General features: G+C 36.1%; 1 protein-coding gene across 7 annotated transcripts in view; it reads left to right on the top strand.

The window, feature by feature from the left end:
• The window catches only part of PSD3 (pleckstrin and Sec7 domain containing 3), a gene marked incomplete at its 3' end in the record, with an annotated part of 568,898 nt that overhangs the window by 441,995 nt on the left and 108,837 nt on the right, over positions 1-18,066 (top strand). The window lies entirely within an intron of this gene.

Here is an 18,066-nt window from a genome sequence, read left to right as displayed (position 1 = left end):
TAGTGTTTCAAGGTACCCATTTTGGAAAATAGTACCACAGTAAGTTAGCTTTACATAAATTGACAATACTGCTTTTTAAAAATATTTTTTAGACGTTGATGGACTTTTATTTTATTCGTTTATTTATATGTGGTGCTGAGAATCGAACCCAGTGCCTCACACATGCTAGCCAGGCACTTTACCTTTGAGCCACAACTCTAGCCCAGACAATACCTCTCTTTTTAAATTTTCACTAATCAATACAACAGTTGAAAAAATATATTTAAAAATTGTTATGAAAGAATCTTCACTAAATCTTTGATCAAGTATTGAGATATTATGTCAAAATATGTTTTAATATGAGCTTAATGCAAATTTTATTTTTTATTTTCACTAATGGAGAGAGAGAGAGAGAATGTGTGTGTGTGTGTGTGTATGTGTGTGATTTTTTTTTTTAAACCAAGTGGCTTAGCAGTCTATAGTGAAGTCAGCTTTGTAGAACCCTAACTTGGAAGATGAATCTTGTTTTTCACATGTACTTTGGGGGAAAGTGGTTTAGCAGATAACTACATCTCATATTTAATATGCTATTTAATATGCTTTAATTTTTTAAAAAGTAAAGCAGCTCAAATTAAGTTTCTACTAACTCAGAGTTCTATGGTACTGTTTTAAATTAAGGAGTCAAAGTTTAAGACTTGTATATTTGCATATATATATATATATATATAATGGTTTATATATCTGTGTGTTTATACATGATGAGTCTCATTTAAAGACAGTGTGCCATTTCAAGGAAAGCTCAAGACAATTAAGAATCTATGGTACAAAATCCAAGGTAATAATTATTTTGGATTTATATCTCATAGTTGAATGTAGGTTTCCTAGAAAAAAATTGTGCATGACATATGTAGAATCTTGCTGAAATGCTGAAGGCATATCCTGATCTATGCAGAATATGCTCTCTAGAGAAAATTCATAAAAATGAAGTAATTGTAAATATATTCACACTGGACAAGAGAATATTTTGAGGATGATTTTACAAAATTATTTTACAAAACAAATATTATGCTCCCGAGAACCTGCTTTCTAAATCTTGTTTTTTTTAACACATCAGATTTGTTTCTATGTGTTTCTATATATATGAATTTTATTCATATAAATATGTGCAGTTGGAACGTGGTGCAAGAAAGTTTTATCTTGGGTCCTATCCAAGAGGGCGAGAGATGGATGATAGTGTATGCAAGAGCTGAATTCTTCTGTGTCCTTTTGTTAAGTCAGCAGAGCATTTTGTTCAGGAACCCAGGTTTCAGAGTCAGATAAAGTTGAGTTTGAGTTCTAGGTTTGCCATGTACTAGTTTGGTCACAGGCCAAGTTAGCTTCTAGGCCTCAGTTTCCCATTCTGTAAGATGGAGCAGTTTTTGAGCTTCATGTAACCAAAAGTGTAGTAGGGTCTTTTTTTTTCTTTCTAATCCTCCAATTGATAGTCATAATATCCTACCTAATGCTGTAGCTTTTAAAGCCCCAATTTCTATTTCTTAAATCTCTCATTCATATGCCTATATATATATGAATGTGTGTGTGTATATATATATACACACACACACATTCTTATGCTTTTAAAGAATAGAATAAGGCACTGTAGTAGTAAAATAAAGGAATTAGATTAAATGATCACAAGTGTCCTTCCCAGTTCCAAAGTTCTGAATTTTACTATACATAACACTTTCCTCAACTGAGGTCCTATGGAAACAGCACTGAAGTATCTGATGGAGATAAAAAAGTCTGTGGTTCAGATGAACATGTTACTGAAAAGCTCAGTGGTCCTTGTCCCCAGTGCCAATCCAAATACAAGGGCGTGATTTTGAAAAAAGACTAAAGAAGCCTTATTGCTTTGCTAACAAAGAAGAAATACAGGGTACTCCTCTCCAACTCAATTTTCCACCTAGAACCAATTAATGTTGGTACCAGTGCTTAAATGTGTCTTCTTTCAGTATAGTCTCTTTCTTAACGATCTCATTCATTCTTGAAACTTCATTTGCCATCTCTATAAAAGGTCTCCAAGGTAAAAATTCTGATTCTGCTCATCAAGGGAACAGGGGATCTATAAAGCTCTAATAAATAAATTAATATACAAATAGGAGATTCAAAGGCTGCATTCCAAGGGTTTCCTGTCAGGGGAGGTTATGTGTGTGGGGTATTTTACTTGTTAATTTGGGAAATAGTAATTTCTTAGATCTTCTGGAGACATCTTTGAAGTCTAAATTATTTAGTTCCTATGCTGAGTTGTATGCTCAGAGAGAGAGAACTCTGCCTAGGACAGGGAAAAATGGTAATCCTGTTTCCCCTGAGATTAGGGAGGGGAAGAGAGAGGAAGAGAAAGAACACTTCCATTTTAAAAATAAGCCACATTGGCAGAGCAACAAGGGCTGTTTTCATAGAATAAAGTGGACCACTGCTACAAGCATGGTATGAACAAAAGTTACACAGATTTCTTTTTTTCCAGCTGATTCGGCCTTTAACAATCTGATGTGTATTTTAAATTTTGACCAGAGATGAAGGGCTAGTCCCCCTGCTTTATAAATCACCAGGTCTGCTTTGATCACAAAGCACTTTTTAACATTCACTAAAATTAGTGGTCTCTAGAACACACTTTAGAGGACACTGCTGTTCAGTTTATGTGCTCTTATAGATCAGGAGCTGTGCTTTTTCCTTTTTAAACTTGTATGTGCATGGATATTGTCATAATACTGTGCTCTCCAGTTCTCCTAGGACCTTTCCAACCACTCTTCCTCCAACTCATTTTCATTTTCCACCTAGAACCCATTAATGTTGGTACCAGTGCTTAGACGTGTCTTCTTTCAATATAGTCTTTCTTAATCTCATTCATTCCTGAAACTTCATCTGCCATCTCTATAAAAGATCTCCAAGATAAAAATTCAACTCTGACCTCTTCCCCATGTTTCAGTTTAACATATGCATTTTCCATGGGAGACTTCTGCCAGCACTTAGCAGTCATCCTCTGTCTCCCACCTTTGTTGTAGGTTCTCCATTCCTGGTAACCACAGAGTAGTGCTTACCTGGATTTTAGCCCCTGTCCTCTTTGATTCCACTTAGTCTTCACTGCTGAAGTGGCTGCAGTGCACATCCCATCTCCTCCTCCTCCTCCTCCTCCTCCTCCTCCTCCTCCTCCTCTAGGGATTTATACTTTTTGCCTGTTAACCCAGTCTTTTTCCTTTAACCCATTTGAAACATCCCCGTGTGGTAAACTTCAGTTAGTCCCTGTGCTCTTGGCCGGTAATCTCATTTATTCCTCATTATTGTCTTCATGCTGTTCTCATTTCAATCTGGCTACCATTAGATACAGTTCTCTGTGCTTGTCCTATGGCTTCCTGGTCATTTCCATGAAGTGACCTTTACTTGCCATCTGTATCTGCCCTACCTTACAGCCCAGTTTAGGTAACACCCATTCCTTGAAGTCTTGCCTGATCTTGCCAATTAGAAATCATCTCAATCCTTAAACGTCCATTTTACTTTATTTGATGACACTATCAGTTTTACTTCCCATTATAATTCTTTATCGTAAAGTATCATCAGACTGTAAGTTTTTTAATTGACACATGTGTATCATTTCCTTAATCTCCTTTACCTCAGATATGTAATAAAGATCCATGATTGTCTATAGAAAAGATTAGGTGTATAGCTCAGTGTGTGAGCTGGTTTTAATCCCCAGCATGGGGATTGGGAGTATAGAAAGTCCATTTATAATACTCAAGGATTGCATTCTGGAAAGATAAGTCAACAAGTGTATAGTTTAGAATATGGTTACAGGAAAGATGGCTGTAGCAAAAATATGTAGGATAAAATGTATTTGCATGGAAAGTATCTTGATGTTGACTTTAGAACCTTTGAGCAAAGTGAATTATAGAGTCATGGAATATTTTAACTAGCGGGACCGTGTAGTGGACTTTAATTCATTGGCTTACTAGCTGGGTTCCGTGGATCCTGGGGATTCCTCCCTAGTTGTGAGTGAGGAGAAGGGAAAAGAGGAGAGGGTCCCAGTTCTGCATCCTCCAAATCATGTCTATTTCAACTGACCAACACAGTTCCACTTTTACCTTTTTAAAAATACCTAATTTAAGTTTCATTTAATATTAGAAAAGTATTGATTTAATCCAGTGTCCTCATTTCCTATGTGAGGAAAAGTGAAATCAAGAAACATTCACCTGGCCCAAAGATGTACTACCAGTGGCAGCAAAGGATTTGTCTCCCTGGTGTCGTAGCTCCCCAAGGCTGTGCCTTGTTGCCTGGTTCTGTAGCCACATAGTAGTGTACAGGCTTTGGAGAGTAGTGATGGTACCTGGATTGTGCCAGCCTTTGATATAGAGCAAACCAGAGGTTTTTACAAGTTTATCAGTCTCACTAACTGCTCATGGAATTACTAGTGTTTTCCCCCAGGAAAGTTAGGAGTAAAGGACCTTGAATTCATCCTGGGTCCCAGCATTGTGCCCCTGATACAGGTGTGAGTAGTTCCTTCTGTGCCTAACGAGAACACAGCATGAGAGAAGGGGAAGAATGATACAAAGACAAAAACATGAAGTTGTGGTGATAGTGCAGTGAGTCCCCTGACTAGCAAGAGGGCCTGGCTACATGGGGTAGGACATGCACCAGTTCTCTTTTCAAGTCCCTTTGCACCATGGTTCATTGTTCATGAAGCAGCTGTTGAACTACTTTCAACTAGTATGTTGTGAATTAGGGAAGAACAAAAGTGTAAATAGCATTAAGGCATTTTCCTTTGAATTAAGGTAACAAGTAGATAACATAGATTAAAAAACAACAACAAAACGCTGAATAATACTCTGATTGGATGGGGCAGGATAAAGTAGATAAAATATGAGCTTATAACTTTGGTTAGAGTTGTTTCAAATTTAGCTGAATTTTCAAAAAATGGGAAAGTACAATAAATGCAGTATTATTATTCTTTAGGTAAGTTAATGAACATCCTACCTTTTGACTTCCATGTTTATTGCTGTTATACTACAACAATAAACAGTATTTAAAGTCTACAAGGAATTTCCCTTACCGTGGTTTTCAAAAAAACAACAATAATGGAAATTCATGTATCCAGGCTCACGTTAAGGCACAGTGAAGCTAGGTGTAGGCAGAGTCAGCCCAGGGGTTCCGCCTGTACTTGTGTCCTCTGGTGATTCCATTGTAGCTGTGCTGATCTTGCTTATCGGTTTGCACATTTGCTCCTTTTAACTCTGAACAAGCATTTTACAACCTTGCTTCACAGATTAATCTTTACTATTTTATATTGCCCTGCAACTCAGTTTGCACCAAGAGCTTTTTAAAACCCTTGTGGCCTTTGCTTCTAAATTAAACTGTTTCCTGTCTGCCCACAGTGAATTGTCCTGGTTAATTTGGCATGGTGGTAGCACACTAGGCTCTCTCTATCCCTCTGATCATGCATTAACAGTAGCCTTCAGCTTTCAAAGTATGATTCTGAGCTATCGGTGGTTTGATGTTTGGCATCTTTATCGTTTCTCTGGGAATTTTAATCATGGCTGGTCTTTTCAGGAAACCAGAGCTGCCTATGTAGTGGCTGATTCCCTGCCATCAGGAAGTAGAAAAAAACATCAGAGATTTCCTCTGCTTCTTTTGGCCGAGAATGTGTATTGGTCTATGTTATAGGAGAGTTTTAGGGCAGTGGAGTAACTTGTTCTCATTCAGTGCAAGGGGTCTGAATTTGACATTACTATCTGATTCCAAACTCTTCTTGCTGTGTGATTTCTGAAAAAGTCTTTTTCCAAGAAAAGATTCCTTTGCATAGTTTACTTAGTATTGATTTTAATTGTATTTTCAGAAATAATACATATTAATTACATTGCAATCTCAGTTGATGCTCTTGGAAAGTGGTCTTCCAGGAGGGACAAGTGGTTTTATTTCCATCCAACAGTTTTGTTTTTTATTTAGACCGGTTATGATATGCTACCTTCTATTTGTGCCTTCCTTGTAACTTAATATGTTGCCTACTATTTAAGCTCTTTTTTTCTTGTTCTTTCCTTCTGATTATTCTTCATTAAAAAAAAAAAATTCTAACATTAGAATCATCCAGCCAAAAAAAAGGTGAAATTTCTTGTGTGTACTTTTTAGGTTTGGCCTTATAGCCTAAAGAAAAGTATGTGTGTCATTTTTTACATCAAGGTAGAATTATTTTATTTATATACACACAAAAATAAAAAAAAAAAAAAACAAAACCAGATACCTCATGGTAATTTCCTTTTTTAAATTAGTTACATTAAATAATGCCCTGGTGAATCTAGATATATGAAATTGCTTAATCAGAATTGTGTATCTCAGTAGTAAATGAAGGAAAACTATCTAAACAGTTTGGACCGGGACTTAAGTAAGTATACTATAGCAAAATAAGTCTCATTTTAAATTTCAAAATAATCATCTGTAAGGGATGGGGATATAGCTCAGTTGGTAGAGTGCTTACCTTGTATGCACAAAGCCATGAGTTCAATCCCCAGCACCACCAAAAAATAAAAATAAAAAAAAAAATCATCTGTAGATTGGCCATATTGACTAATGAAAAAACTAGGGCAAAGAGAAGTTGTAGATAGAGAAGATTTGGTAAATTTATGAACAAATTTTAATTTGCGTATATGGGAAAAGAGATTAGGAGAGTTGGCATTAGGAGGTGTTGGTAAGAACTCAACAGGAAAAAGTAACAACTATAAAGAAGGAATATAATCCAGCTCCCCATTTGGGTGCTCATGCTATTAAGCCATGTTTCCTCGGTATGTCTTCTGCCTCAGTGAAATACTGGAATTAGATTGAATGTTCCCCCTATGGCCGCTCTGTTGGAACATCTCACATTCTACATTCTTGGTAAAATAATAATTCTGATGTTAATATTTTACCACAAATTTAGAAGATAATATCTATAAAGATTAAGAGTAAATACACACACATGTAGTTTACATAGAGGATAATTATTGATTTGATTGATCTATAAATTTGGAGAAAATGCATTGAATATTAAAAAATAAAAGTAATGGGAAAGTGTCATAATGATGAAAAATTGACCATTGACTTGGAGATTTTGAGCTGAAGAATTAATATTACTTAAAAATTTATTAGCTAGAAGTCTTACTGGGCATGGATCAATCTGCTGGATTTTGGTGTTTCCTTTAAAGGAAGAAAATTTTCAAGGTTTAGAATTAGAAAAAATTCCCTCATACAGATCTGTAAAATGTAATTTTATTAAGAACCTGAATTATAGCTCACACTTAATATTTAATTTGTAAGTACTTGTTTCCTCAATGTAAAGTATGTTTTTCTTAAATATGCAGAACTCAGTCATACAAAAAATGGGAAAGATTGGCTACCCAGTTCTTTGCTTTGGGGAAAAAACCAACACCTGACAAATAAATAAAGACAAGTAAATGAAAGTAAAATAAGATGTTAAAACAAACAAACAAAGTTTCCAGTAGATCTTTTGGAAACCCAGCATCTGGCTTGACCTCATTGTATTTCCAAAATTTTTTTTTTAAAAACGTCTTCATATCCAAAACGTCTTCATATCCACAGTTGGTTTGTCTTGGTTTTGGAAGGCACACTAGACTTGTTATACAGCCAGACCCTTTATTTAGAAAGCCGAGTTATAAGCCTACATCCTCCTTACATCTGACAGCACTCTTCTTGGTGTTAAAGGGCTTAACATTTTTAATAATCTCCTTTTTACATTTAAAATACTTATGCCAAAATAAGAGGTTTCTATAAGATGTTATATTTTCAGCAGAATTTTAAAACATAACTGCTTCCCCCTCCCCCCGCCCTTTTTTTGGGTAAGTGACAGAGACAGATCTATTTTAAACTCATCCTGCCTCTTGGCATAAAATGATGTGGTATGATAGGAACCTCATGATAAGTCAGCACTTTTTTTTTAATAAGTTTATGCTTCACCTCATTATTCAACAATCATCTGATCATGAAATTGGAATGATAACCACTTAGTGTTCTACATTTAATCACCGTGTTATATTTATTGTTTTATTGAACTGTAATTTATATACCATAAAATTTGCCCTTATTCAAGTGTCCAATTCCATGTTTTTTTAAAAATAAACTTAGAGTTATCTGCTTACCACAATCTATCATGTCATTCCCATCACCCAAAAGCATTTTTAACTGCCACTCTTCCCTCCTTTCTGATTCTGCACCGATTTTTACATCTCTGTTGAGACACATATTACAATATTTCATAACAAAATGTATGACCCATTATTATGTGTATTTCCCCTGCTGGATTATGAGTTCCTTCAGGAGTCCTCACCATCATGATATTGCCACTGCCTAGCACACCTCCCGGAAGCTCAGAGCTTCTGATCACTGCTGGGCCAGCACTGAATATGCCCTGAGGGATACTATTTCTAGGCTTTTCCTTCTTGGAAGAGAGCAGGGCTTGACCTCCTGCTGCTTGCCATGTTCCACAGGCATTCCTATGGGTGACAGAGTGCCTATAAAAAATTTAAATTGGGGAGTACCCTCATCCCAGGAATCCTGTAAGGTGTGACCACTTAAAGTAAGTTCTTACTTTCCGTAGATTCTCTCACCTGGCTGGACCTTGGTATTCCACTGAGATGATAATACCTAGTCTTAGAGGTAAAGAACATTAAGTTACAAATGGGTCATGCTTGGAGAAGAGCAAGGTCGTTTGGCACCTGATTCATACCCCATTCCCTTTGATGTTTTTGGCTAAAAGAGAATGTACATAGAGCAAGTTTTGAGTCAAATGAATCAAGCATCACTTTTGTGACCCAAAGTGCAAAGTTCCCTCAGAAATTTACGTTGGAGAATGTAGTGGGACCTGAGTGACCACTGGACCCCTGAACTGACCAGCTTAACTCAATCAAGACTGAGAAACCAGAGCTAAGGGGGCAGAGGTGAGCCCTATTCCACCATGTTTGCCACACAGTAAGGCAACAGGGCAAGATTGCTTTGCCCGATATCAGCAAAGTGGGGGCCAGGCTAGAGTTCACCTAGTTTGTGAGTCACTCAAAGGTAGGTTAATGGGGCTACTGACTTCTGCTCCCTATGTAAGGAGCAAAGAACAGGAGCTGCTTTGTAGCCCTCCATCTGCTCCCCCAAATGTCCTCAGTTTTATTGTTGTGAAGGGCTTGCATGCCATGTCTTGGAGTATATGCATTATGTTGAAGAGAAGAGGGCATTTTGGTAGCATTTGGCCTAAACTTATATAGGCATAGGTTTCCGTTTAGCGTCAGCTGCTGTAGAGAAACATGAGATTTCCTGGTCTTTTTGTATGTTTATGCCTTGAATCAGTATCTACAGAATCCTATGGTCATGGAATGGAATGGATTCAAGGCAACAGCGAGGATTCCAGAGACCTCTCTGCTCATCCTGGTCTCCCACTCCCTGGATAGGCCTTCACAGCCTGTGTTTGCTGACCTAGAGCAAGCCTTGATTTTGCATGTGAGGAAACTTAGACCTAAAGAGGTGCTGTAGCTTCCTCTGGGCACAGTGGAGCTTGTTTGTAAACACACAAATGTCTTGAGTTTTATTCTCTAGGGCATACCCCACTGCAGAAAGGATGAATTAATCAGAAGCAACAGTGGTACTGTGATATCTAAATGAGTTAGTGTCATATGGCTACCTTAACAAAAATGTCATAAACTGGCTTTAAAAACATAATTATTGTCTCACAGCTCTAGAGGTAAAAGTCCAAGGTCAAGATGTGAGCAGGTTTGGTTCCTTCTGAGGGCTGTGAGGGTAATGTCTCCAGTTTCTGTGCTAGTGTCTGGTGGCTGCAGGGGTTCCTTGTTTTGGAGATGACATTCTCCCTGTGTTTTCTCCATATCCTTGTCCTTCTCTGTGTGTCCTACTCTCCACATTTCTCCTTTCATTAAGGACCTCTGTCATATTGGATTAGGGCCCACTCCAATAGGTCCATCATATTATTTCAGGTCCATCATATTATTTCCAGGTAAGGTCACATTTGTGCATAGTGGGGTTTAGAACTTCACTATCTTTGGTGGGTGGTGCAGGCACAGTGCACAGTTCAACTAATTACACTAAGAAAATCCAGAATTTTTTAAAAAAAAAGGAAAATGGGCAAGGTGGTGGATTAGGAATTCCAGATCTTTCTTGTTTCATGGAAACTAAGTAAATAATTAAGACTTTTAGTAAAATAAGTTCATCTAAACTCTAAAAACCAAAGATCTACAGTAACCAAGCAAACTTGAAATAAAAGCTATATTCAAAATAGTAAGAAATTTCATAGCAATGTTACCCTCCCTGGCATGGTTTGGCAAAGACCAGAGGAAGAAGTCTAATCCTTAGTTGTTCCCTTCTTTAGATGGGGTTTAGAAAAGAGAACTTCACAGCATCCTGGCCCGTCTGTGTCATACTGAAGTGACATTTTCTTTTCTTTTTTTTTTTTTTTTTTTTTTTTTTTTGCCCGACACTGAGAAAAGATGAGGAATGGCAGCATAATTTGATCTCAGAGTGGTGGAAGCCACAGAATGCAGTAGTGGTACCTTGACACTTTAAATATCAGATCTTGGGAGAGCAAGAGATTACAGGAACAGAAACACAGTAGAGCATCTAATGCCTCAGAAAGAAACCAGGATGAGACTCTGAGAACTTCAAAATCAAACATGGTACAGAAAGAACTCAAAGGGGGAGGGGAAAGCTAAGATAGCTTTTAACTCACCTGAAGAAAACAAAAAATAAAGGATATCAGGGAAAAGATATGATTAAAGTGAGACTATCAGACATAAATATTGTTTTAAAATAACCAAGCAAATTCTGGTTGGCATGTAAGGAGATTGGAAGTCAACACTAATCTTAGCAAGTGAAAATCTGAACAAACTGAAAAATCAATAACTCTATAGATTAATCGGAGAAGTGAAGTCTCAGAGCAAGCCATTTCCCCCAAAATTGGACAGAAGAACTGTTGAATAAAAAAAGAATCACAACTTGGTGAACTGAAAATTCCCAAGCAGAATCCAGCATGGAAAATTCTAGTATGATAGGAAAACTGACTATAATTGACAAATTTCTGGCTCATATCAGTCAAGTGTGAAAGGTGGAAACTCCAGGGGAACCCAGTTGCAGGCATGGGGTGGGGCACATTTACTTCTAAGAGCTCAATCAGTGCATCACAGTGGATACTGGAGAAAACTCCCAGGCTTCTGGCAGGGGTGGAGGAAAAGGAACATTTTTGAAGTACAGTTCAGCATTCCATTCTTGAGAAAGTCTCCCCTCAAGAGAAACTCTTTTACTAGAGCCTATTTAGTTTTCATAAAGCCTGGCTAATATGGGAAAGGAGAAATGCCTACCTGGCCTTGTTAGCTGCCTTCTCCAATCCAAGGGCATGAGGGGTGAAAATTGAGGGCACATGGAAGTTCACAGACACAGGCTCATTGAACACTGGGACCATCTCAAGGCGGTAGGGTGCTTCCCCTCCCCTCATACCTTCAGCATATTCCCAAAGGCCTAGTCACCGAAGACATACTAATGAGGAGAAAACAGAGTTTGAACAGGCAGAACAAGCATGAGAATTAGAATCAGATATTGCAGGGATGTTGGAGTTATCAGAGCAAGAATTTAAAATAGCTCTGATGAAGATGTTGAGAACTCTAGTGGATAAAGTAAACAGCATTTAAGAACAGAGAGAAGTAAGCAAAGAGATAGAAACTCTAAGAAAAGCTACATACAAAAACGCTTGCAGATACAAGCAGCATCTTTGATGGATTTGTGAGGATATACTGCATGTACGTGAAGAAAGAATTCAAACTTGAGAAGACATCAATAGAACCTTCCAAAATGGAAAAACAAAGAGGAAAAAGACCAGAAACTTAGAGGAAGAACAGAGTAACAGAATATCTGAGAAACAGCCCAAATAGAGAAAGCGTGCAACTGCTTGGTATTATCAGAAGAAAGACCAGAAGATAATGAAAAAGAAGTATCCGAAGCCATAAATGGTTCAGGCAACAAACCTGAGGTCTCTCAGAAAACAATAAGAATAATAAATGCAAATTAAAAAAAAAGATAAAAAAGAAAGATCTTGAAATCAGCCACAAAGGAAAAACATCTAAGCAGGGGCAAGGATGGAAGAAGCAACTATATATCAGCCCACAGAGACCTATTTTAAATATAAATGTGTGTATAAATTAAAAGTAAGCATAGAGAGTAAGACATATTATGGTAACACTAATCAAAAGAAGATGAGAGTCGCTAAAGGATAAAAGGGTATTGGATTAATAAAGGATTTGGTTCTCCAAGAAAGCATAGCAATCTTTAAAGTGCGTGCATTTAACAATAGTGTCAAGATGTGTGAGGCAAAAACTGACAGACTTCAAAAACCCTCTATAAGAATTGACAGATCCAGCAGGCAAATAATAAGAAAATTGTTAAATTAGTCAGCACAGTCAATCAACTGTACATAATTGACATTACGGATAACATTATCCAATAACAACAGAATACATATTCTTCTCAAGGTCATATGGAATATTCACCAAAATAGATCATTGCGCTCTGGGCCATAAAATACACCCTCAAGAAATTTTAAAAATAACATACAGTATGTGCACTCAGGGCATTGTGGAATTTAATTACAAATTAACAACAGAAAGACATCTGGAAAATTCCCCAAATACTTGAGCATTATATAGAATTTCTAAATAATAGGTGAAAGAAGAACTCTAAAGACAAATTTTTAGACATTTTTATCTAGATGAAAATGGAAATGCAATTTACTATAATTTGTGGGATACAGGGGAAAACTGTAAATGCTTAATTTCATAGCATTTAATGCATGTAGTACAAAAGAAGAATGATCTCAAATCAATCTAAGTTCCCACCTTTGGAAACTAAAAAAGAGGAGCAATTTAAATCCAAAGTAAATTCAAAAAGAAGAAGAAATAAAAATTTGGGCAGAAATCAATGAAATTTAAAACAGAGAATTAAAGGAGTTAATTAACAAAACCAAAAGCCAGTTCTTTGAAAAGATCAATGAAATTAATAAGCTCTAGTTATGTTAACCAAAATAAAAAGATTGAAGACCTAAATTACTAATATCAGACATGAAATGAAGGGATGGATAGAACTACAGATCCTCTAACATCGAAAGTATGGTAAAGGGATATTATACACAAGTCTATGCTGAAAGGTTTGATAATCAACATGGAATGAAACAATTTCTTAAAAGATATCCTTGGCCAAAACTCACACAAAAACAAACAGAACATTTAATTAGGCCTGTATCTATTAAAGTGATAGAATCGGTGATTAATAGTCTTCCCAACTAGCACCATACCCAGTTGGTTTTACTGGTAAATTCTACCAAACTTTTTTGGACACATTTTTACTAATTCTGTATATTTTAGGATGTAGAAACAAGGGGAATATATCCCAACTCATTCTAATAGACACCATTGCTATAATAACCAAATGAAACACATTAAAAGAAAGGAAAATTATAGACCAGTATCTCTCATAGTTGAAAAACCCTTAACGAAATTTAGCAGATCAAATTAAAAATATATATAAAAAGAACTATGCACCACAACTATTTGAGATTTATCCAAAATGGGCCAAAAGTGGTTCAACATTTTAAATTCAACTAATGAAAACCATTATATCAACTAAGAAGAACCACACATTCATATATTTAATAGTTGCACAGAAAGCTTTTCACAAATTTGGGCTGGGGTTGTGGCTCAGTGGTAGCACACTCATCTGGCATGTGTGAGGTACTGGGTTCAATCGTCAGCACCACATAAAATAAATTATATATATTCCTCTACAACTAAATATTTTTTAAAAAGCTTTTCACAAATTTCTACACTCATTATTAAAGAAGAAAAACTAGCAAACTGGAAATAGAAACCCTCTTAATTTGATAATTACAGCAAACATTATCCTTATTAAATCCTTAATGAAAAAGTTTAAGCTTACCTGGTATGATCAGAAATAAGGCAAGAATGTCCCGTTTCACCATTGCTTTTCAACATCATGCTGAAAATCCTAGCCAATGCAGGAAGACAAGAAAAGAAATGAAAGTCATGTATATTCTGAAGGAAAAATAAGACCTTGTTTGCAGATGGCATGATTTTCTAAACAACTCTTGAAAGTAATCAATGATTATTGCAAGATGTAAGATTACTACCCAAAAATCAGTTTTTTTTTATACCAGCAATTAACCAGTGGAATTTGAAATTAAAAACAAAATACCATTTATTTTGGCACCTGCAAAAATTAAAATCCTAATAGAAGAAATCAAAGAACAACAGACAACAGAGATATTCCACGTTCATGAATAGGAAGACTCGGTACCATCAAAATGTCTGTCTATCCCAACTTGATCTGTGGATTTAGTGCAATCCCAATTCAAATCTCAGCAAGTTTTTGTGGACATTGACAGACTCCTGTTTAAAGTTAATATGAAGAGACAGAAGACTCAGACAAGCCAATGCAATATCTAAGGAAAAGAATAGTCAAGGAACTGATATTACCCAACTTTAGAACCTATATAAAGCTGTAGTAATCAAGACAGTGTGGTATAATGAAAGGATATGCCAATCAATCAATTGAAGAGAGTAGAGAGTCCAAAAATAGATCCACATAAATAATCAGCTTGTCTTTGACAAAGGAACTAAGATGGTCTTTTCAAAAAATGGTTCTGGAGGAAGTAGACATTCACATTCCCTTCCCCCTGCCCACCAAATATGGACACAGACCTTACATCTTAAGTTAATTTTCAGTTGCTTATAAGCCTAAATATTTTTAAAAAACTATGAAAATTCATACTAGATAGGACAAAAATCTAGATAACCTTGGGTACAGTAATGACTTTAGACACAACACTGAAGGCATTCATGAAAGCAAAAGTGATTGCCAGGAGTTAAGCAGGATGGATGAATAGACATTTAGATCAGTGAATATAGTCTCCATGATACTGGAAGGTAGAAAACAACATTGTATATTTGTAAAAATTCAACATCAAAAGCTGACACTTAGGAGACAATGATGTGTCAGTGTAGGTTAATTGGTTGTAACAAATGTGCCTCTCTGATGTTTTCATAGTAGGATTGTGGAGGAAAGAGGTATATGAGAAATCCCTATCTTTAACTCAATTTTGCTATGAACCTAAAACTGTTCTAGAAAATCTTTTTTGAAAAAACAGCAAAGAAGGAGAAATTCCAAATGATGGTAGGAAAAAAAGGAAAAATAAAAACATGATTTGTAAAAAGCATAAAAAGTGAGTGGAATATGCCTGTATGTTTATAATCACTAAGCATAAACAGTAATTAAGGTATTACTGATGGCTGGGGAGAAGGAGGGACTAGGAAGTTATCGATTTTAACAAGCACAAATCTTCAGTTTGGCATGAAGAAAAATTCTAGAGGTGGATTGGGATGGCTGCATAGCAATGTGATTACACTTAGCACCACAGATTGTACATTTAAAATTATAAATTTGATATGGATATTTTCCCAAAATGAAGAAAAATGGGAAATTCATGTATAAATGTGAATGCTGCCTAGTAAACTTATTCTTATTCTTTACTGTCAGACTCCAATGTTAGAATCTCTGCAATAACTTCCCATCGAGTCCAGGTTGACCAGTATTCCAGTTCTGATCTGGAAAATGTTTTTATTATCTTTGCAACTATTCTTCACACAACTATGTGCGCACACAAGTGCCCCACACATTAAATCTGTATAATGCTTTTGGTAGTATGGTCATTTTGACAATATTAATTCTGCCTATCCAAGAACAAGGGAGATCTTTCCATCTTCAAAGGTCTTCTTTAATTTCTTTCTTTAGTGTTCCGTAGTTTTTGTTGTAGAGGTCTTTCACCTCTTTTGTTAGATTGATTCCTGAGTTTTGTTTTGTTTTGTTTTATTTCATTTTTTAGGATATTGTAAATGGGGTAGTTTTCCTCATTTCCCTTTAAGAGAGTGTTTGCCAGTGATATACAAAAATGCCTTTGATTTATGGGTGTTGATTTTTGTATCCTACTTTGCTGAATTCACTTTTAATGCAATTCCAATCAAAATCCCAATGACATTCCTCATAACAATAAAAAGCAGTCATGAAATTTATCTGGAAAAATAAGAGACCCAGAATACCTAAAGCAGTCCTTAGCAAGAAGGGTGAAGCAGGTAGCATCACTATACTAGCCTTAAACTATACTACAGAGCAATAGTAACAAAAACAGCATGGTATTGGCACCAAAACAGACTAGTAGGCTAGTGGTACAGAATAGAGGACACAGAGACTAAATTACAATTATATTAGACAAAGGTGCCAAAAACATATATTGGAGAAAAAAATAGCCTCTTTAACAAATGGTGCTGGGAAAACTGAAAATCCATATGCAACAAAATGAAATTAAACCCTTATCTCTCACCATGCATAAAACTCAACTCAAAGTGGATCAATAACCTAGGAATTACACCAGGACTGCGTCTAATAGAAGAAAAAGTAAGTCCAAGTCTCCATCATATCTGATTAGGCCCCTACTTCCTTAATAAGACTCCTTTAGTGCAAGAATTAAAATCAAGAATTAATAAATGGAATGGATTCAAACTCAAAAGCTTCTTTTAAGCAAAAGAAACAATCAGGTGAATAGAGAGCCTACAGCTTGGGAGCAAATTTTTACCACTTGCACATCAGATAGAGCACTAATCTCTAGGGTGTATAAAGAACTCAAAGAGCTAAACACCAAAAACACCCAAATAACCCAATCAATAAATGGGCCAAGGAACTGAACAGACACTTCTCAGAAGGTGATATACAATCAATAAACAAATATATGAAAAAATGTTCAACATCTCTATCAATAAGAGAAATGCAAATCAAAACTAAGATTTCATCTCATTCCAGTAGAATGGCAGCTATTAAGAATACAAACAACAGTAAATGTTGGCTAGGATGTGTGGGGGGGAGGGGAGGCACACTCATACATTGCTTGTGGGACTGCAAAATGGTGCAGCCAATATGGAAAGCAGTATGGAGCTTCCTTGGGAAACTGGGAATGGAACCACCTTGTGTGGCCCAAGGACTTATACCCAAAAGGACTTCCGTGTATACCCAAAGGACTTAAAAACAGTATACTACAGGAACACAGTCACATCAATGTTTAAAGCAGCACAATTCACAATAGCTAAACTGTGGAACCAACCTAGGTGAATAAAAAGAATGTGATACACACACACACACACACACACTGGAATATTATTCAGCAATAAAAGAATAAAATCATGGCATTTGCAGATTAATGGATGGAGTTGGAGAATATAATGCTAAGTGAAGTTAGCCAGTTCCTAAAAACCAAATGCGAATGTTTTCTCTGATATATGGAGGCTGATTCATATTGGGGTTGGGAAGGGGGAGCATGGGAGGATTCGATGAACTCTAGATAGGGAAAGGGGTGGGAGGGCATGAGAGGGGAAAATGAGGGGGGTAAAAAAGATGGTGGAATGAGATGGACATGATTAACCTAAGTACATGTATGAAGACACAAATGTGTGAATATACATTGTGTACAACCAGAGATAGCAAAAATTGTGCTCTATATTTGTAATATGAATTGTAATGTATTCTGTCATATATAACATATAACAAATCAGAATTAAGAGGAAAAAATGCCCCACACATTTCTATTTGATTTCAGCATTTCAATTCCATGGAATTGAGTCCTTTAATACAAAAAATTTTGCATTTGGTGCTGGTGTAATAACTGGATAGAGCTGTTGAAACTTAGTTGGGTTATTTAAGAATCTGCTCAGTCAGTGGATCAGCTGAACAATGGTCAGCATTTAAATTTTAAGAAAATTAAATGTAAGAAAAGAGGTTTTATTTTTAGTAGAGTTCTGCCAAAAAATGACTCCAGTAGATTTTTATGATTTCCTATATTTTTGTTTAAAAAACTCATTGTCATAAGCAGCACAGAACGGAGGAAATTCATGACTTACAGTTGCCTTTTAGGAAAGGTATCTGTTAGTACTAGTGTGCTTTTCATTCTTGAAATGAGCTGCATTGTTAAGT

Source organism: Spermophilus citellus (assembly GCF_964194105.1).
Source record: "Spermophilus citellus genome assembly, chromosome: 16".
Taxonomy (NCBI): domain Eukaryota; kingdom Metazoa; phylum Chordata; class Mammalia; order Rodentia; family Sciuridae; genus Spermophilus; species Spermophilus citellus.
The sequence above is the reverse complement of the archived record's forward strand: the minus strand, read 5'-3'. Positions and strand labels throughout refer to the sequence as shown.